Source organism: Taeniopygia guttata, chromosome 5, assembly GCF_048771995.1.
Source record: "Taeniopygia guttata chromosome 5, bTaeGut7.mat, whole genome shotgun sequence".
Taxonomy (NCBI): Eukaryota; Metazoa; Chordata; class Aves; order Passeriformes; family Estrildidae; genus Taeniopygia; species Taeniopygia guttata.
Genome location: NC_133030.1, coordinates 35,470,885 through 35,497,006, shown reverse-complemented (window position 1 = coordinate 35,497,006; position 26,122 = coordinate 35,470,885). Strand labels below are relative to the sequence as shown.

Genomic DNA, 26,122 nt, shown 5'->3' with positions numbered 1-26,122 from the left:
CATATTCTGGAACCTCTGTACAACAGAAAGTGCAGCTAGAATTTGTGCAGGCAGGCACGTGCTTGAAGCGCAGCCATAATGAAATGAAGTACACTGCCATAACAAAAGCTATATTATGCTTTCATCATAAATTTTCTGTCAGACATACACTAAACTGCTTCTTGGCAGCTCTTATCCCTCTCAGAAAATTTGTCCTAAGCAATCATCAGCAGAGGAGACAGCGTATACAGAACTGAGTAAACCAGTACAGATTAACAGGACTGAGGACATCAGGCCCGATGAAGTGAGTGCAGTTGGCTATGAGATGAACAGATGCTTGAGGGAAACTAGCAATAAGTCAAAAACAATGTTTCATAAAAGCATATCTCCCAACAGATTCCAGTAAAATATGGGTCTGTTTTTCCTGCAAGCTGTATATGGAAATAGCTGGAAATCTTTAGATCTTGCATGCATTTTCCACAGAGACACAATGCTTGCTCTCCATTCCAGGTACAGATCCTAGAAGGAGATGATATTTGGACACATCTACATCGTGAACTGGTTTCCAAATTAGGTTAGCATTCTTATTGTTTTATTTCCAGAAAAAAGGTAGAAGAGTCCTTTAATTCTCCTTAAAAATTGCTTAGCTGACAACAGAATACATGTTTGTGAGTTCAGGATATGACTAGCATTTGTTTCAGCTTTGAAATGGTTCAGAAGATGGACATTTTTTAGGTTTAGCTAGTTATGAGAAATAATTTAGAAGACACTATGGTCTTGCAGAGATAAACATGGAAATACTGTACTGTTTGGTTCTTTCTGAGACAGCAACCCTTAAAATGTGTTGTTTTGCTGTTGGCAAATAAGGCCAATGCAGAAATGCATAACTGAGCACAGAAGATAAATTTATTTGGTAAGAATCTGAGGTTTCTTTTACCCCAATTAGTGTTATTATTTGGAAAATTAAAAAAATTGGTGTCATCGATAAGACAACTTCAATAAAGAAACAAGAGTCAAAAAATCCATTCTGAAAGTATGTATGCCACAATAAACCTCTTCATCTAGAGTTAAAGAATGTTTTTTAACAGGAGCTTCTTTAAAACTGTTGATTTCAATTTTCTTTATTGATGTGTGTTTGATGTACATGTTTCCTGTGGCTACATTTCAAGATATTTAGGATATTATGTGAAGTCAGATTATTATAATTTTGACTAAATGTATCACATTAGCAACATAAATAAAAACCCCATGCTTCACTGTTAAGCAATGGACTTTTCCTGTAACACTGAGATAACACATATAGTTTCAGAAATAGACCACATTTGCTGCATTGCCATGTGAAACTGCGTGTTTTTATCTTTGAGAATTATTATGATCCTTGCCTGAAAAATAAATATAAAGATCTGTGGGCTACTGAACTCAGACTCACAGGCATAACTAAGGGAAAAATATCTTAATAAGAAAGGATGAGCCTCGCAATTGAAAATGCTTTGAATAAAAGTGCTGCTAGCTTTCAAAGAAGATATTCCCAACAATATCTTCAGGTATATGCCATAATTCGCCTTTTTCTCTGCAACTTATTCTATTGTACCTAGCAAATTTTTTCATTGTGATCAGATCAGATCAGAGATAAGTGATGCCTTAGGTTGCAGAGAAATGTAAGTTTCAAATTTCTATGCGTCTGATTTCCTTTGCTCTCAATACACATTGAAGATAGGTTCTGACATTTTAAATGCAAATTTCTTTTTGTTTTTAAAATGTTGACTTTCTGAGTATCATTTAAAGGAGAAAGAACTATTTACTGATTTGATTTCCATATGTTTTAGGTGAAATCTGTTCTACAAAGGAAGTGCTGTGATGAGTTGCTTCTCAGTGCTGATAACTCCCATGTTAGCCTGGGCCTGGATTTCTGCAGAGCAGCAGTTTGTTTTTCCTTCTATCCACAGTAACTCTGGGCCTCCAGAAGGGGAAATCTGGGATTGTTGCATCCCCTTAGCATCCCCCTACATTCACTGACATCAGGATGCTATGCAGCAGTAACCATGTCCTGTATCTCAATGTGATGGAGGCAAGTTCGTCTGTATTGGAGTGATACTTTGCTATTAAAGGATTTTGTATACTTAAGCCATGTGGGTAACTCCAGCTAACTGTTTAGACTTTATTTAAATATTATTGTGTCAGAGGACTTAGGGATTTCAGGCCTATTCAATAAATTCAATAAATTGCCACTGACACCATAAAATACCAAATAATCCATTGAGAATATTTCTTTGTATAATGAAATCATATCTAGGTTGAAATTCTATTAATTTAAATAATTGATTCATTGTTAATTCCCAATATGCTGGTCACAAAAGTTTCAGTGGACCATATATCTGAAAAGGGATCATTTGGGTCAAACATGATGTTTAACTTAGCAAGAAAAGAATTGTTCAAATTATATTTCTTCTTAGACAAATTTTATTTTCCAAATAACTGGGGAAAAATGAGGCTCATTTTGTTTCCATGATTCTGTTCTTTAAACAAGCATTATGGATTAAAAGTCCTTGTCACTAGCTCTATTTAGAACATAAGTCCTGTTAATAGAGAAACCTTTGGTAGTTCTGGACAGGATGTGAAAGAATGATGATGAAAGTAATTGAAACTTCAAGGAGGGAGAGAGTAAGTAACAATGTAATTATGTGAATTGGAATTATTCCAGGTCCCTACAACTAGAAAATGCCAAAATGCTACTTAGCAAGATATTTCTATTAAAAAATTATAAAAGTTTCTACAGTCGTGCAGCAGCAAACCTTCAATCTTTCACATTCACTCTGACTGACCTTTTATTCCCACCTGGGCTAAGTAACTTCCCCCTCCTTCAAAGGAATGCTTTAAACTAGTCTATTCCCGAAAGAGAACAATGCCTTTTCCTGGAAATCTTCAGCCGTTTTCACCACCACATTGACTTTCCTGTTTAGAAGCAAATCCCCAGTGAGCACAAATTCCTCCACATTAAAATCCCACCTAATTTTGTTTCCAGTTTTCAAGAAAAACACATACATTCAATATATTTCTACTTATAGTGCTTTTATAGTAAAACATTATTATACAGTCTAAAGATATATTGGACCAATTACAATCAACCATTATATGGTAATGTTACCATAGTATTGCAACCTATTATATTAATTACACAAATAACTCTCTACTGGCACAATCTCTTCCTTAATGGATTTTTTCCTACTTGTGTTGACTAAGTTCTAGAAGTTCCAAGTCTATTGCAAACTCTAGAGTAAATTATATCCATAATTATGTTTACAGTACAGTATAGAAGACTTTTGTGTATAAATACACAATATATATTATAACACATAAAATGCAATTCTTTTATTTTACCCAGTATTCAGTATTATACGGAAACTGTTGTGGTGGCACAGTGCATATTTCAAATTAGAGAAAACAGGATCTTCACTGATCTAAATATGTTAAAAAAATTGTACTACTTCCATCTTTACTGTTATAAAAGGAATTGTGATGATATCATGAAAATACACAGTTAAGACAGATTTGTAACATGATGCTTCAGCAAGTATGAAGAGACATAGAACATTTTTGTGCATGCTACTTTACCCTCATTCTTCCTGGGAGAGTGACAATAATTTAATATCAAAAATCAATTTACTGTGATTGAGGTATTTGGGTTATTTTAAAGAAAAAACAAAGGCAATAAATCACATTTCCCATTTCCCAGGAATATCCTTGGTTTAGCTTTCCAGTTAAAATACAAAATATTTGTATTTATACATATTTGCTAACTCTGGTATGGGATTGGGACTATTTCATTCCAAGCAGTAACAGTTAGGGTGTGTTTTTCCAGGTTGTACAGAAGCTGCTGCATACTGCCAAAAAATTAGACAACTTTTTTTCCTACATTTTGCTAAAAACAAAAAATTATTTGTTGTTGTTCTTTTGTTATTTGCAATTATTTTGGAATTGCACTTGTAATACCTTAATTCAGTTTTACACACTGCCTTTGCCATTGCACTCAGTGCATCCACTTTTGAAAACTAATGTCCTGAGTTAACTTGGACAAGATCTAAATGCCTGGTTACAGGAAAGCTAAATACCTAAATATTTCAATTTGCAGTTAGGAAACTGCTACAACAGCATGTCTGTGAAATACTGCAATCAATGCACAGTAAAAGCTCACAGATTTTAATTTTTGGGGGTGGGGAAAGGAAGAAAATAATAACATTTTTTAAAAGGGTCATGAAACATGAACACAAAGTTTATGCTCTCCCCTCACTAAAAATCCCAGATGTATTGAAGTCTTTTTGTTTCAGAAACTGTAATGTAGCTTGCTTTTCTCCCAGGCTCTGGCTAGGGCATTGCCATATTTCATCTCTGCTTTTTTGAATGCTTCCCTTCCTCCCACCAAGCCAACTTTTATTTTTTAACAGAAGACACTGGAGCACACTCTGTTGTAGTTCTGTATTATTTCAGCAAAGCCATTTGGATTTTATTTGATTTGTTTTAAGTGGTTTTGGTTTTATATTGTTGGTGCTTTAACATGCAAAATCTTCATGTAGAGGATGTTTTTATATGTTCATGTGACTGATTTCTCCATATAGTTTTAAATTTTATGAGTTGTTACAGACCCTTACTTATCCATATCCTGAGAATCTCTCATATAAATACTTTAATTGGTCTGAGTTTTGGTGCTCAATTAAAGATACTCTCAATGGTTGAAGAAATTATCATCAAAGTCCATAGATAATGGCTTCTAAATGGGCTGCTGAAAAGACACTTGACCAATTTCACTGGTTTTAAGACATATTCACCACAAATTTTCTAGAAAGTATTTTACACTGTTAGGACAGGAGATATGTACTGCACACTGAAGAAGAAAAACATTTAATAAAATATAAGTAACATTTGATAATCACTGTGAAAGAATAGCTTGTTGTCTAATGAAGAAAAAACAAAAATCATGTAGGATGCTCTGAAAAATGGATGAATAACTAAATTAACAAAAATAGAGTCTAGGATATCCCTACTTCAGATTGCAATCATTTCCAATGTTTTGCAGAAAGAAAGATGTCTGTATAGTTAGAATGAGATCTGTTTTCTGACAGTGAGGAGTAATTTTGACTTAAAACCAGATGAGTCTTTGTAGATAAGAAAAATTTCTCTTCAGCTTGAAAATGGGGAAAGGATTATTTTTCAAAAATTAATGTTTGACTTAAGGGAAAATGTTAGAAATTTGCTTTTTACTTATTTGCTGTCAAATGTTCTATGTATTAGCTTGTTTGCAGACAGAAGCCATTTGAATGCTTATTCAGGTAATGAAAGGACTTGTCATAACTGTATTTGTACAGCACTTTTGGAAAAAGATTGATGTTATGCTTCTCTAAGTTAAATAAACTTCTAGGATTTGTCTCCATATATTAGAAAGAGAAATAATTAATCTAAAGGGAGAATTCTTTAAGGATCTTTATATAAAAGTCATGAGAACAGCCAACAGTTATATGTATGAAGTACAAGAAAGCAAAAGAGTATCAAAAGACCTGATCAAAAGCACATCTGAGCCAGTAGACAGATAATTATTACCTTTAATAAATTAGAAATATGCCCCTATCTGAATGTAATATAGATATCTTCCTGTTTCAAGCTCGTTCAATAAATTGTCTTTATGAAAAGAAATGTAGCATGTGTAATATTGAACATTGTACTAGATCCTCAAGTTTTTCTTGTGATATCAGAAATTTTTAAATACATTTGGAAATAAAATAACATTTAAAAAAAAAACATTTCTTCAAATGTCTTCACAACTGCCTAGGTTTTTATTCAGTGCTATTATTTCACAATTTATTTGTAGCATACTTTCCATCTTCAGATTTCTTTCTTTATAACATTCATTTTTCTAGAGTTCAGGAAATGTACTATCTTGTCTGTACTGCCTTATGATTAGTGGTCTTTCTTCCCATTAGGACCTATTTATGTCCAGAAATGTGCCCTATACCTCTGTATTCACCTAGAAGACAGGGATATAGTTACCATTGGGGAATTTAACTAAAAAGAGATGGCTAAAATGAACAGAATATTTTAAAAACAGTCCTGCCTGCTTTGAAGTTTTGACTGTTTACTAAACTTTTTTTCCCCATGGTATTGTCTTTGTGTTCTACCATCAGACATTGTCTACAGTAAAATCATGGTAGTGATTTTTCCCTGGCAACTTTCAGTCTTTTTATTTGCTAACAGCTATCACTGCTCACATTGTTCAGTACTCACTATCTAGTTACTGCCATAACAATTATTTCATATTTGTAAATTAAATCTGACTTTCTATTATGTAGGTAATTATGTTTTATTCAATATCCTATGGAAAAATTCTTTATTTTAATATTAGGCTTTTTGAGTCTTCAATGATATCTAGTGGATCATTTACAATGATTATTTTTATGACATTGGGATATATTCTCAGTTAACCTCTGTTGTTCTCTAAATGTAACATATTTACCATTTAAAAAAAATACTTTGCAGGACCAAATCTTCTAATATAATATATGTGTACTCATTATCCTTGTTACACTCCATGCTGCTTTCACTCCATTTATTTGTGTGTGTGTATATGTGCAACACAGTGTTACTACTTCCAAATAATTTTTATACTCCAAAGAGCACCCATCTGCCTTATATCCTGTAAGAAACTTAACAGTCACATCTTCAAAGACCTCGAATAAATTATTAAAGCAATTATTCATGCAAGTCAATAAACTCTCTTATAAATATGTGTGACACACTTGCATTGTAAGTTTGAAGAAGTTGTTTTACAAATAATTTACATATATTCAAATTGGAATAAACAAGAACAAACATTTTAAATCAGTTACCATGTTGTATCTACACACCAAACCAGGGTTTCCAGCCTCTAACTCCAAATTATTAATTCTGTTTTTACTAATAATTATATACATAATGTAATTTCTCATAGACCAGTTTATCTTACTTGAAAGTACTTTTTAAAAATTAAAGATCGATAGAATCTAATAAGTGGAACATGGTTCACTAAGAATTTTAGGAGGACTCTACTAAGAACTAAGAATATTTTAGCTTATCATCAAAGCACCTGACATAAACAAGTGCTGTGGCTATGGTTTCTGATGGGTAGCAAATAAAAGGAATACATATAGCTTGCCTAAGAAAAGCTACATAAAACAAATATCAAAGTAGCAACTAGAACTCAGGATTTTGTCAATTTTATTATATTTAGTCCACTAGAGAATAGAATTATTTTAAGTATAATGAGCAGTCTTACATTTGGAAGTTACCAAAATAAATTCTCTATTGTTGTCCAGTGTTTGGTAATAGAAATGAGATATTACCTAAGAGCTTATATTCTTCTGTTTGTTAAAGACTAGCATTCAGTTACTCAACAATTACTGTGAGATCAGTCACACCTCATGGTTCTCTGACATCTGTTAGTCCCTTATCAAACTGTGAAACTTTATTCTAGTCTTGAGTATTTTCCATTTCTTAATTCTGATAGCAAATGGATAATTAATACATCTAGTAATCATCTTTAAAAACAATTTTCTGAAATTATAGTGGTTAGTGAAATGGAGACTGATGACTCATCACCATTTTTTTAATTATTCTTAGGATTATAAAGTTGTCATTTTATTTTTAGACAATAAGTTCTTTATGTCCAACTGGTTTTAATGGGATTTATGTCTTCTGGAAAAGTGGCCTCATGTATGTGACTTCCAAGTATATGAATTGCAGTCATAGTAAAAACAACTCCATAATGGAAGACAGATTAAAAGGTTATAAAGAACTGCATTTGCTGAAGTCCTTAACAATATGAAGCCAAAAGAAAAAAAACTAGCTTTTTAAAAAGTCACCACTTTTAGACAGATAAATCCTGTTTCATCATGTAACATATTGCATAAAAACAAAGATTATGCAGGAGCAATAAGCTAATTCGAAAATTGTTTTGGAGTTGAGCATTAAATTTAAAAAAACAAGCCATTTCCTGCAAGAGAGGTACTGATGGTGACATCTACAGATAGCATTGAAACACTGAGTGCTATTTCATCCTGGAGAACATGGGATGGAAAACCATTCAAGTCAGGTAACTAGCTGACTAAACTCTGCACTTTACAATCTATAAAAAGTGTTAAATGTCATAAAGACAAGGTCTTCCATAAATATGTTAATGAAAGTATTTTTTCTCTGTTTTGTTTAACCCAAAGGTTATAAAGTTTCAGCTGAGCAGTACAATTCTAATTAAAGGAGAGATGCTTTGAGCTTCTGCATGCCTCTCAACACAAGAAAAACCAGGACATTGTTTCTTTAAGAGTGTTGAGTGTCTTTTTTGGGTCATAGAAAAGACTTTTCATTTGGAAAATAATGAAGAGAGAGGGAGACACAGCATCTAGTGGAGACAAAGGCAAATTTACGCCTCACCGGCAGCAGCTGGCACCCAGAGCAGCTGCAGGACCCGTTAGCAAGAGTCTATTTTCAGACTTGGCAAGGGATGCAGGGTTATGCCCACCAGGAGTGAATTACAGCCTGGAGACACTCTTCCTAGTCAGGGGAGGGCCATGAGTGATGCTGAGATAGCTCTGTGGTCTAATCATACCTTGATAGGCTTTCCAGATCTCCCTTCAAGGCAGGGTCCTTGCTTGATTTCAGATTTGAGTCAGGTTCCTCCGGAGACAAAATGAGCAAGAGACATCTCTGGATGGCTAAGCTTAAGCCATGTTTTTTATATAGTAGGTTTGTCTTTGGGGGGTTTTTTGGTGGTTGTTTTTTTTCTTTGAATATATTTTTGCATATTTGATATAGGTACACTACACTCTTCTAGATTTCCTGCTAGAGGTAAAATAGAGAGGAAAGTCTGGAAGTGTTGGGTACAGGGCAGAAGTCTGTTTCCCATGTGCTCTTTGGAGCGGATGAAGACAGAGGTTAGGATGATCTCTGTTTTATACTTGGGAGCCCTATGACCTCTGGCTGCTAGAGTACGTCATGGTATCCTGACCATTGATTTTAATGACATAACAATGTTGGCTGTGAAGTATGTAGAGTTAGATGTAGTATACCCCACTCTCCAAAATTTTTTCTTCTATTTAAAAAAAATTTAAATAGGAGACATTCACACAGGTAATTCAAATCCCTCTCCCTTGTCCATTTCCAGTCTAGGCAGAATTTAAACAAATTAATTGGCAGAAAATTTTGACACATAGGTAGAGGGGTAGATTTGGATGGATGGATGTTTTCCTGAGATATTCACAAAAGCCTCCCTGACTTTCTCTCAGTTTCAAATCTCTCAAAACTGACGTGCAGGTTTATGGCCGTATGGTCAGTCTCCCAAGTTTTCTCTTCTAGCTTGTGGCCAGGCTCATCCTAGACACAAAAGTTATAGCTATATGTATTTTAACTGGCTCACAGGAACTGTCATAAGCCCTTTGAAGACCTTTAAATAAATTTATATCTAGAGCATTTCTATAGAAACATGCCGAATAATGTTTCCAACCATTATATATTAGAATAATGTTTCAACCATTGATCATGCTATTATATGAAACAGACCTCTTTAACAAGAAACAAGGCTGAAATTACCAGAAACTACAGAGAAATAGCCACTAAGCAGAAGTATGTGTTTCCAATTAGTACTTTACTGCCTTTCAAAATGGATGTGAAGTGCTTACTAATTTTCTGGCATTCTTCTTTCTAAGAGATAATATCAGTGTTCACTGCTCTTAGAATTTTGCTAGGTTAGATGAAAATCTTTATTCAGAGACATAAAAGTTACAGCATCATGTAGAGAGAAACACTAACATTACTGATTTTGTACTTTACATTATTCACTTCAATTCATCTGAATGTCTGTTATACCTTGCCTGACTGTGGAAGGCCTGATAAGATAGGCCAATATAAAAATATCTGTTGGCAGAAATCTGCATGGCTTAACGGCTTTACCACATGAGTTACAGAGCCAGCTAGGCAACTTGATGGTGTTTCCAGCTACTTTGGACCTCTGTACATGATCTGTATTTGCAAGTAACAGTAACCCTCTTTCAGCAAAACTCATTCACTCAGAATCTATGTACTTCCATAGAAAAATCTAAACATATGTGAACAGTTGTGTGTTTATAAAAGTAGTGATTTCCTGCCTATTAAATCATTCTATGGAAGAATTCTTAATTAGAAAAGAAATTATTATTCAGAAAGCATTTCCTTGTTTTCTACAACATTTATTGTAGGAAAATATATGCAGAAAGCCCTGATATTTATCTTTTATTTGAGAATACTATATGGATGTTCATGGAGAAAAAATCCTCATCACTTACCTATTTTTCATTATAAAGCTAGATAACCAATCAAATAGTATATTTTTTCTGGGATTTATATTGATTCACCCTGCTGTGAATACAAATTATAGGATATGACATCAAGATAATAAGACAAAAATAGAAAAAAAGGAGGAAAATTTCTTTGTTTGCAAATCTGGAGCATTAATTGTGTTCCTATGAGGCAATCTGGATGAAGCTTCTGCTAAGCAAATTAGATATAAACTGAAGGTGAGGGCAAAAGGGTCACCACAGCAAGGGAGCATCGAGTGACAGGCACTGGGACCTCCGATGCATGGCTTGTAGAGCAGATGTTCACAAGGATGCAGTGATTATTGAACTGGTAATAAAAAAGCATCAGCTTACAGGCAGCCACGATGGATGCTGGTAATTATAAAGCATCCCCTGGGAGGAAAATGACACAAGTCAGCCGCATCTCTGCAATCACAGGGGCATAATTAAAGCTCTAGTAACAGTTGTTAATAGGGTGCAAATAAAACAGGGGGAAAATTTGAACACAGTCTTTTTCTTTTTTAAAGAGACGGCAAAGGACAATGTAATTACAGAGACTGCATGGTTTTTAATTTCATAATACAGTAAAACAAAGACCTTTAATGTATTTTACACACGCATATACACGCCATATAAAACAAAGCAAAAGCGGTGTAGACTTTGACTCTGTGGCATGATGGGGAGAACAGATTTTTTAACCAGAATGTTTATATTTTAATTTTCAAAATGGGAAAAGCACAAATATGTAAAGAAAATGTCATATGTATAAATATTTGGCCATTTCATCCTCACAGGAGAGGTACAATGACAGTATATATGTTTAGCTTCTCCTGTTGGCATTATTGTAGACACAATAATATTAAGATACTAGCAGAGCAGGTCATATTGTCTTTTATTAGACCCACTGGAAAAAGCAGACAAACTCCCAATTTTTATACTGTTCAGGTATTTTTCAGATATTTAAAAAATACTTTTGGCATCCAAAAGTATAACTGATATGTTCTGTTGGGTTTAATGATCCATGAATACTCTATGCATTTCACATCAAGAACACTTAGGGTTCAGACATCAATTTCAGACATCAATTTCAGTAGAAATCCTTATGAAGTGTTAGCTACATAAAAAATGTAAAATCTATCCTTCATGTACAATAAAGACCAGTCAATCATACTTTGGCAGAGAGTGATAAAAAGTGTCTTTGGTTTAAATATTTCAAAATTCCAGTGTTGTTATCTAACACTATAATTAGTCAAGATACCATATAAATGTATTTCTCAGAAATTGTTGAGTCTGCAAGTTTTAGGCATCTCTCTAACCCATTTTGTTTGAGTGGTTTTGAAACTTTGCTTTCACATATCTGATGTCTTTAGTGGCGTACCAGGTTTTCAGAGTTTATTCAAGAAACAGATTCTTCTCAAGGAGTCTGGTATTAAAAGACTTTAGTACAACACTTGATTACCTTTCTTACTGTCATTTGCAACTTTCTTTCACTCTTTCTGATGTTTCCCAGCAGACAATATTGCAGAGCTCTTACATTTTTTCTAACAGACAACATACAGCACCACATTTTGGTATCTTCTTCCAGCTCTATTAATTAGCTAATATTCAAGGGCTTTCAATTTTCTTTTCCTGCTTTCATCAGAAAGGTACACTGATGAGGACTAGTGAGATCTATATATGGCTATAGCCCAATTTATTAGTAAAAAATGCACAGAAAGTTGGTTTTTGTGAACACAACATAAATAAACACTAAGAAAAAAATTTCTTTTTCTGAACCTTCTTCTATACCAAGAACAAGCTTGCCTGAAGGGAACTATCATTTTGTCTGTTTTTTATGGACACCCACTCTGTACTTTGCACTCTTACAATGTCCACTTTCTTTTATTTCACTGTTCCTTAAAAACACACGTACCTACAGTGGAAACCCAAATTTTAACCTATCCCTTGAACTTCAATGAGTGAATAATTTAATTCATTACTACCAAAAGATTTGACATATTGGTTGATAATTGAAGTTTATTTTTTCAATCATTAAACAGGAGAGAATTTAACTTTTTCTTATTAAGACTAAATGAAAGGATTTCAGCCAGAACTGTGATTGATGTCTGCCATTAGTATCTGCAGCATATCAGTATTAATATAGCATTAGAAATCGTTGATAAGCACCAATGTATTTTATTGAACAAACAGCCAATACTAATTGCAGGAGACGACGAACATGTTTAATGTAAAATACTCATGCAGTGTTTAATGAAGGAAACCTGAAGAGAATTCAATCAGATGTCAAGTGTTGTGCATGAAATTTAAAAAAAATTAATCTGCACAGAAGATAAAATCACAATAGTTTTGCTAAGATGTTACTATTTTAATTACAAAATTTTAAAAATTATTATATTAATCATATTCCAATGAACGAATGATAAAACTTCAGAAGAATAACATAATTAACTATTTGTAATTTCCCATTGTGTTGCGTTTTGCTGTGGTAGAGTTAATTTTCTTCACAGTTGCTACTATGGGCTGTGTTTTCCATTTGTGTTGGAAATGGTGCTGCTAATATGGGAATGTTTTTGTTACTGCTGAGCAGGGCTTGCACAGAGCCAAAGCCTTTTCTGCTTCTCACTCCACCAGCCAGAAGGCTGGGAATGCACAAGAAATTCAGATGAGACTCAGCCAGGCCAGATGACCCCAGCTTATCGCAGGGATATTCCAGATCATATGGCATCATGCTCAATGTGTAAAGCTGGGGAAAGGTGGAGGAAGGGGGAGGTGTTCCAAGCTGTGTTGTTTGTAATCCAGCTCCTTTATTGCATGTTAAAGATGCAAAAACTTAATTTGTAATTCTTTGCCAATTCAAAACAACACAGCAAAACTTCTGATAGCATCAGCTGGAAAAACATTTTTTAATAAGATATTATTGTTAATGTGTGAAAATAGAATAACTGTCTCAAATTCCAAATTAATTTTCAAAACCATAAATAGTTTTTGCGGGAAGGTTATATAGCCAAAAAGCCTCAAATTTGTAAATAATAAATACAAGAAACAACTGTGTAAAGAAAGACTAAAGATTTGTGTATTCTATATATTTACCACAGATGCAGAGTACAGAATTTATTATATTGTGAATCATGCTAACTATAATAAAGTACATCCTAGACAATTATTTCCTGTCATCTTCTCTATGTGGAAGAAATGCCCACATTCCATCACTATATCTGATATGATACATAAGCCCCACTGTTTAAAGACAAAAAATGCAGGAAATTAAGCTCCTCAGTTGGTTATGAGCATGTTCAGTCCTACTCCAATAGTTCAACTGTGGGACATAACTGAGAACGTGTTTACTGCTGCATATATAGCTAGCAACCATTTCTTTAACTTCAGTGGTTTCACCAGTGTGAAATTGGTCTTGATGACATCAAACTGAAGCCTGACATTGATAGTACAGCAAAGCTGAAATGTCATGAACTCTAAGGGGTCTTCAGTATGATTATTTTCAAGTATGATTGGACATTAATAAGGTCACATACCTGTAGTTTGAATACCTGCAAAGAGCAGAATCATCCACTTCTAGAAAACTGTGCAATCACTAACAGTGAAATAATGGATTCTCTATGCAGGAAATTCAATGACTAGAAAGTCTCTCATAAAGAAAACTACCTGCAGACCCAGAGAAAATTTGTTTGCCCTACTCTCAGATGAAAGAAAAACTGAACAGGAACTAGATATATGCCTTAAACATAAACAGACAGAATTTGTACCACTGATTTCACAAATAGCTCAAGGTGCAGCAGTGTTAATCATACACTTTATGCGCTTGAGCTACAAACTGAGTCATTTTTTCATGATGTGTTTTAAAGTCTTTTAACACTGTTGCAGTTTAGGAATGGTACTCCTCAATTCAGTTTTTAGGGTCTTCTCTTCCATAGTTTGCGTTGTATTTCCTCAGAGACCACCTGACCAAGAGATGTTTACCTCCCATTGCCTACTTAAGCAGTAATCTGTCCTGTTTAGGGATAGCTGATGACTGCACACAAGTTTGCATTGTGCTGCTGACTGCAGTTAAATCTGGGCTCTGTCATAACTGGCCATGTGTTTAAGTATTTATTGATAGTCATTAAATTTTTACACCATTTGCTTATATTTTCAGCAGAAAAATGCACATCTATATTTATACTAACATAATTCCACTTGCATTCAGCTCTTTATGATATCTTTAATTTCAAATTAGCTATCAGTTATTTGAGTAATGCTATGCTATCTGTTAGTTCATTTGGTAGGTAACCAAATTCCTATTTAGTTACATTTTTATTAGTAGTCCTGTCAACAGCCTCACCTGGTATCTGCTATCTTCATAGAAAAAACATGCCTTTTTCATCTAAAAAAGTGCCTTTCTAATAAGTTATTCTTTTGAAGAACGTATACCTTATTGATTTTTTTTTCTTTTCTGTTTTTTGGTTTTTTTTGCAAAATCCTATATGTTTTCATTCTTTTGATGGAATTTCTATTAATAATCTATTATTAAGTTGTTTTGCCCCACACTTGCTTTCCTCATCTCCAAGTGCTTTGAGATAATACTTGCTAAAAGTAAATGTTGCAGTTGTCACCTACAGTTCTGGAGTTGGGTTTCCTTTAAGATAAAAGAGTACATTTGGTTTATTTTAGCACAGACTTTTGTGACAAATTTGTGTATCATTTATAAGTATATAAGTAATAATGTACTGATAAGAAAATATTTCTCTTGTTAGTTGAAAAATGTAAAACTATAGCAGAATATTTCCCCTTAATAGTTAATAACAGCTATCACCAGTAATTTGTAAACAATATTACTTTATTTGCTGTGTAGCCACCATTCACATAAGTTCAAAAAAATGTGGTGTACAGGTTAGTGAACATTACAAAACATTGAAAGAAACTTATTTTATATTTCTGCAACTTCATCCTAGTGTTGTATGTCTTTTGAAATATTCTATGGCAGCTGGACTAAAAACCATTTGATTTTGACTACTACCAGTGAAGCAGCAGTACTCTTCTGGCCCTGTAGCTTATTGTAAATAGTGGGGAGGATCTGCACTGGATGTTGATTCTAGGTATTATACACTGAGGAACATTTATATTTTCAAAATATTCCACCTGCTACTAGTTGAGTAAAGCTGTTTTCTAATGAACTAGAAAACTAGGGCAAATTTAATTTCCAGAATTCCTTTTAACTAGAAATGATTGTAACTTTCAGGACTGCCTGTCAAAAAGCTTACTGGGTATCCTCAATCAGTTTAAAGGGTAGCAATAATCTTTCTGGCATAATCTGCATGAATCATTGTTTTGCCAAGTGCTTAGTCACAGCAGAAGCTTTTTACAAATACTACTACATAGGAATTCTTAATGTAATTTTTCCGATTTTAAAAACATCAAATTATCTCAAATTTGTTTCAGTTTATTTCTCTCTTTTGAATGGTTCTGTGCCTTAGATATAGCTTCATTTCTCTGTGTTAACCCACAGCAGGAGGGCAGATGTCACAGGGTGACTTTACTACCTGTACTTTCTCCTCTCTGATAGAACTAGTTCACATGCCAGTTTTAAGCAGCCTCCCCAAAATGTGTAATGGCCACCACCCACTGAGATCTAAGTCAGCCCCTGTTCAATTGGAGCTTGGCCAAAACTGTGCTGCTGTGATGCAGAGCCTGTCACACTGCTTCTCCCTCTGATGTGGAAATGGAACTAACAGTCAGCAAATCTCTTTAATTTGAGTCTCTTAGTTGGGAAATATCAGTAGGAATCTTTACTTAAAATACCGGCATCCAAAAATAATGGCAAAAAGCCCCTTTCTAGTTCTCTGTCTAATCTATGTTTAAACTTCCAAAGGTGTGCAAAGCAAGGCTACAGAACTGTTGGTTTGCACAGGAAGAAAATTCACCACTCGTTCACTTTCAATGAACAAACATCTCCTTAAGTAACTTTTCTGACTCCTCAAGCCTCCAATGTTTTAATTTGTATTTTTGTAGCACTTATCTATCTAGTTTTGCAAATGGCAAAAAAAAAAATTCTAATATTTATGCTAATCTATTTTTAACATCTAATATTATGACTCTTTGAATTCTTTAGATTTAACCAGATTTAGAATGTTTTTACTTCATATTGTGTTGTAAGAAAAATGCACATTGCATTTATGTATGGTCATAAATATGCATATTTATGTTACATTAAATATGAGTAAAATTTGGATATGATCTTATAGAGCTGTAACACACCTCAAAATTTTCAGTTAACCTGAAATAAAAAATAAGGTGAGGTGTGATGAAGAGTGGATGAAAAGACAAAGGGATAGATTAGGTGAGAGTTAGCAAGTTGGCAGTTGCAGTGTTATTACTGCTCATTTGCAGGTGTGGTGGGACAGAGAATATGTGAGGAATACTGATGGAGGCAAACATAAAACTGATTCATCCAGTTTCTTTCTTACCATAATTCCCTCAAAAGCAACTTCTCTTCTCCACTTTCTAGTGGAAGCATGTGTGAAAGAAAACAGCAACAGAGCATACTTTATATCACATAAAATAAATAAAAATCTTATTTGCAGAAGTGACTTGAAACTGATAGCTCACCAGGGCTGACATGGTGAATGATGTACCTCTGTGGACATGCCTCATGTCAGCTAGACCAGCAGGGCTGTATGTAAGTGTACAGGGCAGAGCATAGTGATGCCCAGATGTGTTGAGCTGCTTCAAATGCACAGATGTGTATAGGCAGATGACCATGAAGTGGAGGCATAACTGGAGAGCAACAGAGTCCATTTACTTTAGGGGTTTTCTTGCTCTAAGGCAGAGTCCCAGAAGAAGTAGCACTTGGGAATGCCTGTCATACTTTCAGAAGTCAACATGTACTCCTGAGAGAGTATTCCCCATCTGCTCTAGGACAGATTTTAAACAAGAGCTGCAGAGTCCTTAAGAGTACATTTTGAAGTTACCTTGCATTACTTGCTGTAATCACTGCTTCTATCTGGCAACTCTTATTGTGATCAGCCCTTTAACCAAGATTCCTGGGAAATAAGACTCTTTAAATGGCTCAGCTCCAGTATGTTTCTCCATCCTAGAGAAATTATTAACAAAGCAGAGATGTTCCTGAGATGGTATGTGGACAGTTCATGCCATTGCTATAATCAAAGATATGATTCTACAGGCACCTAACATTGCCAGAAAATTACTTTGGTATTGGTGTGCCCTAAGGGGGAAGAAAAAAAAAAAAAGCTAAATATTCAGGATCAAATACTTTCTACTGTGAAGGATAAAGTGCTTTCTGAGTCAATAGGAAACCAACCAGGAAACCAACCAGCAGATTACTAAAAGAAAACTTAATTTCACCCATCACTTTGTTCCTGACTGGTCATGTCATAAAACCATATGTAAAGCTTCACTTCAGTCATGCACAAAACAGAGATATTAATAGAGCACATGGATGGTTTTCTTTTTACATCAGTCATTGAAGTGAAAAAATAAAATAAGCTTTTACAACCATTAACTTCTCTGTCATTTTCCTGATGAATAGGAATTCTCCAGATTAATTTTGTTCAAAATTGACAACAGCTTAATTTAATTTTGTATATTTTTCTTTAAATTCCAAATTTTTGAAAATGGTCTCACAATACACAATTTGCCATAGACATTAAGTTTCCAGCATGTGCAATTGAATCCACAAACTCTGTCAGTTTACCTAAATTTACATTTTTTGGTGAATAAAATATTTGACTGAAAAGCTTTGAAAAGCTCTAATGATCATCTTTGTCCTTCTCACAGAATTCTGGGGAGCTTGATTATGAACTTATTTTGATACAAGTTTACGAACACATCTTGAGAATATCTTATTTCAGTTGCTATATTAATATAAGGATTTTTTAATATGCAGGTTGTGACAAAATCTCTTATATTCCTGAAATTTTACAATAGTCTGCCTCAGAGCATGAACTTTTCATGCTGTAATTTAGTTATGTCAAATGGGAATACTCTGTAGAAAGTCTTTTTTTAATCCAAAGTTTTTAACGTTTTCATAGTAAAAAGATGGGTGTTGTTAGTCAAGAACAGAATTTCACGGATATTGCTTTCTGGTGGCTCATCACAATGCTTCAGGTATATTAATCTTTTCAAGAGAACACTCAAGGCAAAGTTTGAAATAATGTCTGTAGACATATAATTTATGTATCTGTAGACAAAAAATTTTGTAGTGATTTCCACCAGAACTTTCTCATGCACCATTTTTGAAAGGATTTTGTGTTGTTTTTACTGAGCATTTACTGTCAAAAACCAGCTTTCATCACCAGACCGGAGCCTTCTGTTCAGCATTTTTAGAGCAGTCAGGGGTGAGGGCATGAGACTCCCATGCCTGCATTAATAAATTGCCATTTGCCTCTGCCCTACTATCCCTTGCTCCCTCTGCAGCAACAGATCACATACTGATAGTAAATCAGCCTCCAGTATGTTTTCCTAATTTTAGTTTTGGGCTAATCTATCTAATAGTAAAAAACATCTGGTCTTGTTTTGCTTTAATTCTGATCTATATAGCAGGAATCTGATCACCAAGGGACCAATGGAGTCACACCAGGTCAAGTTCTTTACCTGCACAGAGTTAAAGTGGAATCTATGTGAATAATAAGGTACTGCTTTATATTATATTATGTCATTTTTATAGGAGTAACACCAATAATAAAACTTTGATATTACAGCAGATTTAGGTAATAAATTCCAGACAAGTAAAGAAACCCAGACTATGATACAGTCAAGATACAAGAAAGCTGAGCAAAATAATTTTGGTGTGAAATTGACTAGTCCCTCATATGAATTTGGCAGAGTTTATGTTATAAACAAGATATTCTTTTTAAAAAGTAATCTTTGCGAGAATTTTACTTGGTAGATTCCTGGTAAACAATGCATCATGAGTATCCATGTAACTACCATGAAAATTGAGGAGAAAAGTTATAACATTTATCATAGGAAGTTGCTTTTCATTCTGTATTTAATCTGCTTGGATAAAAATATGTAAAAACCAGCTCTGGTCTAATGAAAAAAATAAGAAATTTGAAATAAATTCTTCACTGAATGTTTTTATTTCTTCTCTCACTTGAATTTTACAGTACTTCTACATATTTTTGGAAGTATATTTCAATGTTTTCAACTTGCTAGAAACTATATTTTTAAATTTCGTGTCTCTTTTTATGCTGTCAAAATAGCATACTACTTTGTTTCCTGTGTTTTATAAATCTGAGAGAATCTCAGGGTCATCCTGAGGCAGCATGAGAGAATATAAAAAATTTTTATAGCCTGGGGGTAAAAAAAAGCCTTTCCCAAATCAACAGTATGTTAGGGGATTTCTGCTCCCTAAAGTAACATTACTGCTTATGCACTCCTGGCTAAAACTTCTTTCTTACTTGGCTTTAGGAAGAGTGCATAAACAGCAACATTGCTTTAGTCAGAAGGAATTAATTATTGAAATCAATTATTGTTTCTTTCAGACTACTGCAGTCAGTCCACAATGACTTGATGTAAAAAAGTAGTTTTCTTGCTTGCTGTTTTTGTGAAGGTCAAAGCAAATAAATCAACAAAAGCAGATTTCTGGCATAAGATTTCCACTTCTTTTATCCCCACAGGTTTTTTTGGCTTTTACTTTGCATACTGCTGTGTTGGCAGGGAGTGATAGTCACAGTGCTAGTAGGTAGAAAACAGGTATTGTTTTGGTCAGCTACATTATAGAATACAGTCTGGTTTTATCATACAATACCTTATGAAATCAGATTTGTTTCTACATAGCACTTTTTCAGTATTCAAAGGCTTGAAATCTGCATTAAAATGCTCCATAGAGCTGCAGTCAGGTTTACATGCAAACACAGGGAGAGAGCTGGGTACTGTTCAAGCTCTCTCACATGGCACAGTCTGCCCCAGGGCATGCATCTAACATCTGATTTATACCAGACCAGAATCTGGCCCTTTGTTTTTTACTGAGGTCATTGCTTTTCTTTCTTTGTTGGGATTAAAGGTATATCTATCTTATTTCTCTTGCCATAAAAACCCATTGAGTGAAAGAGAAAATTCTTTCTCCAGCTGTATTTTCTAACATATTCATGGCCACTGGGAAGACTATAAAGCACACACGATTTTCAAATTTTCTCTTTAATGTAGGTTAAACTACTATCTGCTTTGTTACCATCTTGCTTAATTTTAATTCCCTAGAGTCTATGCCTTTCTGATGTTATACTTTGGGCCTCATACAAAAGTTTTTCTAAATATCTAACTTTTTCTGGAAAAGGTGACTCTACATTTAGAGGCTGCTCCCAGAATGGGTATTTCCTGACACCTGAACATTAACTGTCCATGAGCAACACATGGCTTCTTCTAAGATGTGTCATAGAGGGCAACAGCCAGAACTTCCTGCAATTACCAAAATATCTCTGTGAGCAGTATTGGTTCACGGTTTTCAGATCCCGCTAGAACTTGAACTTGCCACAGAGGACAAGAGGTAACAGCACACATGCTGCCGTCTTGTAAAATTCAGGAGGAGCTCTGACCTCTCCTAACTGCAGGATGCTGTGTGCTGATTTAAGTGCTTTGCCTTCACTAAACTTGGTGCTGGAGGAAACACACAAACATACATATGTGCTGACAAAAATATGTATTTTTGTAATTATTGATAAAAGGTGCTATTCAGTTTAATATTATGGTTTGATGGGTTAAGAATTCTAAAATATCTGAATTATCTACTTCTCCTTTGAGTAGCCTAATACATAAAATTTATATTTTTGTATAGCTACCTTAATATCCTTATCAATGTGTTGATATGATACAGTAATTGTGGATCATATACTTTGATACTTCAAATTAGCATAACTCCACTGGAGCCAGTGGTTGGTTCTATGTTTATTATGACTACAATTACAACAGAATATACAGTTCTCTGTACCTTATATTGCAACTTTGACAGCTGTTATCATATATCTGCTTCCTGTTTGATAGATAACGTAAAGCTTTCCTCAGCTGCTGCCTGCTAGGCGTGCTGACAGTGCTGGCTCTAACAGACCTCATACATCACATTCCTCTGCTCTCGCCTACCACAAGTGATTTACCGTGTGGGAGCAAAGATGCTGCTCACACCCTTACAAAACAAGTTCAGTGTTGCTTGAGAATGCCAACTGTATAAAACAGCATCTTAATATTATTCTTTGGGGCTCCTGAATCTGATGGTAGAGCGACTTCTGCGAGCTAGTGGCAGACTGAGAATATTTCCCATCTCAATATAAAGTTGTGGTTTAGTCGCTCCCTAAATTGTGTGATGCTTTCCTAGAGATACTGTTGTTATTAACATTTCTAATGCTGAAACCAGAGCTCTCTATGTTCTTTAGTCATGATGTTTTATTCTATAAGCCTTACTATAGCTGGTAAAACTTGGAGACATTTCTATTTCCATTTACAGAAAATTCAATAGATAACAAAAATTTGTTTAACTGCAAAAGGTGAATTTGTCTTCTTCAGCTGATAAGAAAGTATATTGGTTTTCTGGTCAGAGATTCTGTCAAAGACTACTGGTTCTCAAATTGATGGTCATTTTTTGCTTCATGCAGTGCATGAAATATGTTATTCGTTTTATAATACAATAGTTTAAAAATTCAGGATTGACTGAGTTCTCCTGAGTGAAAAGCTGTCACATTCATGTATTCTCAAATAGTCTTACATATGACTTAGTGAAGAAACTGCATATACTTATTCTGACTTCATGGATGTATGGGCTTAATTCTCTGGTGTGGCCTGATGGTACTAGTAAGGCACAGAATTTTGGTCAGCCCTACACAAACATACAAATTATTGAGAACTCAAAAATATGGTACATGGAATACTTGAAAAGATGCAGAAAATATTTTCAGGTTTTTACATGTAGCCTTTTGTAACATGGAAAATATAATGAAATTAAATCAATGAGAAAATATCTGTAGTCCCTTCTAAAGAAGTACAAATTCCAAAAGATCTTCACCATAATTTGAGTTAACATGAAAGTGATCTAAACAGCACTGACAAGAAGGAAGGTGAAGAATCACAAAAGGGCAGTATTAATTTCATCTCTGTTTCTAATAATCTTCATTTACTTTGCTGCATTTTTCCTGCCTGCTTTCCTTTTATCTGCTTTCTATTTTTTCTTAAAATATGCTTAGTCAAAAGTGAAAGGGAAGAATTTCTAAGACAATATTAGAAAGATTTCAGTAACTCTAGGTGAAATTTCATTTCATTATTATTTCCATTCTATAATTAATTTCATTAAACCTAAAATATAAAAGTCTATAAAAAAAACTCAAATTTTATTTTTTTTCTTACTTACCTGTTAAACTCTTACTAATTTATGAGATCTTAATTAATACTCCCGTATTGATGACTCTTGAGATATTGCCTTGTAATAAGTAAAAAGAAATAATAATGATGCTTAAAATGTTTTACCTGGGAGTACATTCCCATCTGGAGAGCCCTGCATTTTACCTGGAAGGAGAGGATTTAAATGTAAGGTTAACTTTTTATTCTTCATATCATCACTGTTTTGATTTTAGTGTATTAATGATCTTTGCCATTTGTGAAGTAACCGATCTTTTAAATCAAAAAAGCATGCTCAGCTGCTTGCCATTAAAATCAATCGGTGCTACCCTTCTGCCTGATGTCATACTCAACTATAAATATTAAGTAAGCTTTCACCTGGTTTTTCATTGTGTTTCACCTTTCAGAAGATAGATTTCTTCTCTATTAGTTATATGTAGAAGTCTTCTTAATTATCTCTGATATTTCCCTGTGGAATCAGGATCTCTAGGAACTGAAATTACTGTCCACTGTACTGAAAGGTGTAAAATAAGATACATGGTTTGCAATTACTGATGTTTTAAAAATTAACATAACGGAAAAAATTGTGATATTATGAATAAAAACTGGAGACATACATTTGGTTATTACTGCACTTTGTTTAGATATTAGTCAGTAGAATAACCTTCTATCTCCATGGTCGAGTTTGGAAAAGATGGAGGTTAGTTATACCTAGATATGACTTTTTTGTACTGGGATTCATTTTGGAAAAATCTCATAAATGCACTTTCATGTTCTGATTATTGACTGTATGAGATAAATGAGAGAAATTCTGTTTCATTTATTTCATGATAAATGCCGAGAAATTAAAATTATTTCAGAGGAATTGATTTTCAACTCCAATGCCCAGAGGAGCTCTTCATTGCTTACACAAAGAAGAAAATAACAAAGATATTAAAATTAGCACATGTGGGACTTAATCCACTCACTTTGACAAAGGGAAATGCAAATTATAAATTATCAATGAGATAAAATAGACATATGAAAGCATGCTTTTCTTGAAGCCAGTAGAAAGTGATAGAGCTATTACTCCTGCCAGGGCTGGTGCAGTGGGTGGGATGATTTGGATTTCAGTGGGACAAAACCTTGTGAAGAGAGAGGTCCATGCTTAGCCTTTCCCACTTCTTAGGTTGCATTAACTAACTTTGGGATCAATGGGGTTATGCAGAATTCCTGCTTTATTTTGTGTCTAGGTAGTCTTTTTTCCACAATGTTCTTCTGCTGGACTAAATTGGACAGAGTTCTTCCAACTGAAGTTACACTGTTTTCAGTACATTCATACTTAAGTATTATTTTTTGCACATTTGCATTTCAGGTTTGAGTCCCATGGCTAAACATGCTTTTTAAGGACTATGTATAGTGTGTGAAGTCTTTTTTATAGGACTCTTATAACTTTTAGTTGCAGCAAACCTGAGATTCAAATAGGATCTTAGAAAAAATTAGGCTTCCCAATTAGCAAAAAAATAGTTAATCCATTTGTTATCCATCTGCATCTCAATAACATGAGAGGATCTCAAATAGATGAATTTGAATGACATGTACCTGAATTTCATTTAACACTACAGGGTAGTAGACTATTTCTACACAGACATCTCAAGCTCCAAAATACTTGACTATCTTTACAGACTGATTGCCAAACCTCTCTACCATGATCACTATGGAATCATAGAATGGTTTGTGTTGGAAGAAGCCTCAAAAACCGCCTTGCTCCAACTCCCCTGCTATGGGCAGGGCCACCTTCCACTAGAGTAGGTTACTCAAAGCCCCATCCAACATGGCTGTGAACACAACCACAAATGGGGCATTCACCACTTCTCTGGGTGACCTGTTCCAGTGCTTCACCACACTCACCATAAAGAAATTTTTCCTAAAATCTAATGTAAACCTACCCTTTTTCAGTTTAAGACCACTAGTCCTTGTCTTATCAATCCATGCCTTTGAAAAAATCCCTCTCCAGCTCTCTTTTACCCCCCCTTTAACCACTGAAAGTCTGCTATAAGGTCTCTCTGTAGTCTCCTCTTCTCCAGGCTGAGCAATCCCAACTCTGATCATCTTTGTACTATATTCCAGGCATTTCAGTTATCTCTGAAATGAACTACCATTCAAAAAGTGGTTCACTTATAGCTCCAAACTGAAAATAAGTTACATGTCTGACTGAACTTTATTGGCATCTTATATCATCTGAATGCAAACGTCCAGCTGGAATTTGTCTACAGGGAATTTGATGAAATTGCCATAGGGATTTTTTACTAATCTGTCATTTTAAGTCTCAGCCGATGAACTGAAATTTCTGAAAAGAATAGCACCCTATTTACTTAACTAGAGGGCTGATACAGTACAGACTTTATGAAGATAATGACATAAAACCAACTTCCTAAAAAGTCTGGGAGAAAAGCTGAGTGCTCATGCTATTGGGTTGTGAACTAATTGAAAATTTAAATGGAAAGGAGTTAGGGTGGTCACTTAACTATAACATTTACATTCTGTCTGCTTGATGTTTCATTTTTGAATCTTCAAAATATGCTCTACCAATAGCAGAAATGCAGTCCAAAACTTATGCATTACTAATGTATTTTTACACTGCTAAGTAGCAGATGATTTCTGTCTTTCTTTGAGGCCCATAGGAAATGGTTCCCTGATGTCACAGAAGTTATTCAGGAGATTTTAGCCAGTTTCTTCAATGACATGTCCTTGCAGAGACTGCAGAACCTTCCATGTTCTACAGACAGCGACTCTTAACTTTTTGTCTTAGCAGCTACTTTTGATGATGAAAACATATTCCCTAGCTATCTGACAAGGCTTCTCATTTTACTTCACCTTTCTGTTGCTCTAAAAGGTAATCTAGACCAGCTTTTTGCCTTGTCCTTTCCCTTTACTCTGATTTTCCCAAGAGGATTTCATTTTTCCCAGCTAATTAAAATTAAACAAAAACTGAATTGTCTTTCTGAAATGGCCCTGTGATTTATTAATATCTTCAACTGGAGCTTCCTAGGCAATTCTATGGCAAATAGTAGTGCTTGCATGCAAAGATTGCTGTTTCTAGGGAACCTTTAGGTAGATAAGATATCTTCCTTGAATTGTTTCTCTTCAGAGACTAAAGTTCATGAAGAAATTCATTGCTTACGTTATATGGTGGGTCATATTAATGGCTCCATTTCAATCAAATCACCCCATAGACTATAAAAAATTCCATTTCAGATGTAATTTTAAAAATTATTTCTCATTGAGCCATCTTTAAGTTAGGTTACCACTTGCTCAAAAGCTCAGTTCAATACACTGTAATATAGTTTACTCTATTAATTTCATCAACAGAGATTATCCTTCATGAAAAATGGGTACTTTTCCCTCAAAGCAGCACATGTAGAATCATGCCAAGCCTCTCAAGTCCCGAGTGAGTTTGCTTCCAAGGTAAGCTAACGTGT

General features: G+C 34.4%; 2 long non-coding RNA genes across 5 annotated transcripts in view; one reads left to right on the top strand and one right to left on the bottom strand.

The window, feature by feature from the left end:
• Positions 1-5,769, top strand: part of LOC140684298 (uncharacterized) — a 34,118-nt gene extending 28,349 nt beyond the window's left edge. For both annotated transcript variants that reach the window (XR_012056368.1, XR_012056370.1), the window contains one exon: positions 1,806-5,769. This is a non-coding gene — a long non-coding RNA (uncharacterized lncRNA). The remainder of the gene's footprint in view (positions 1-1,805) is intronic.
• The window catches only part of LOC115495532 (uncharacterized), a 114,916-nt gene that overhangs the window by 51,578 nt on the left and 37,216 nt on the right, over positions 1-26,122 (bottom strand). For 2 of the 3 annotated variants that reach the window (XR_003960783.4, XR_012056366.1), the window contains exons 2-3: positions 22,791-22,829; positions 2,802-2,931 (exon numbers count right to left, since the gene is read on the bottom strand). The exons of the other annotated variant lie outside the window; for it this stretch is intronic. This is a non-coding gene — a long non-coding RNA (uncharacterized lncRNA). The remainder of the gene's footprint in view (positions 1-2,801; positions 2,932-22,790; positions 22,830-26,122) is intronic. 3 annotated transcript variants of the gene reach the window in all.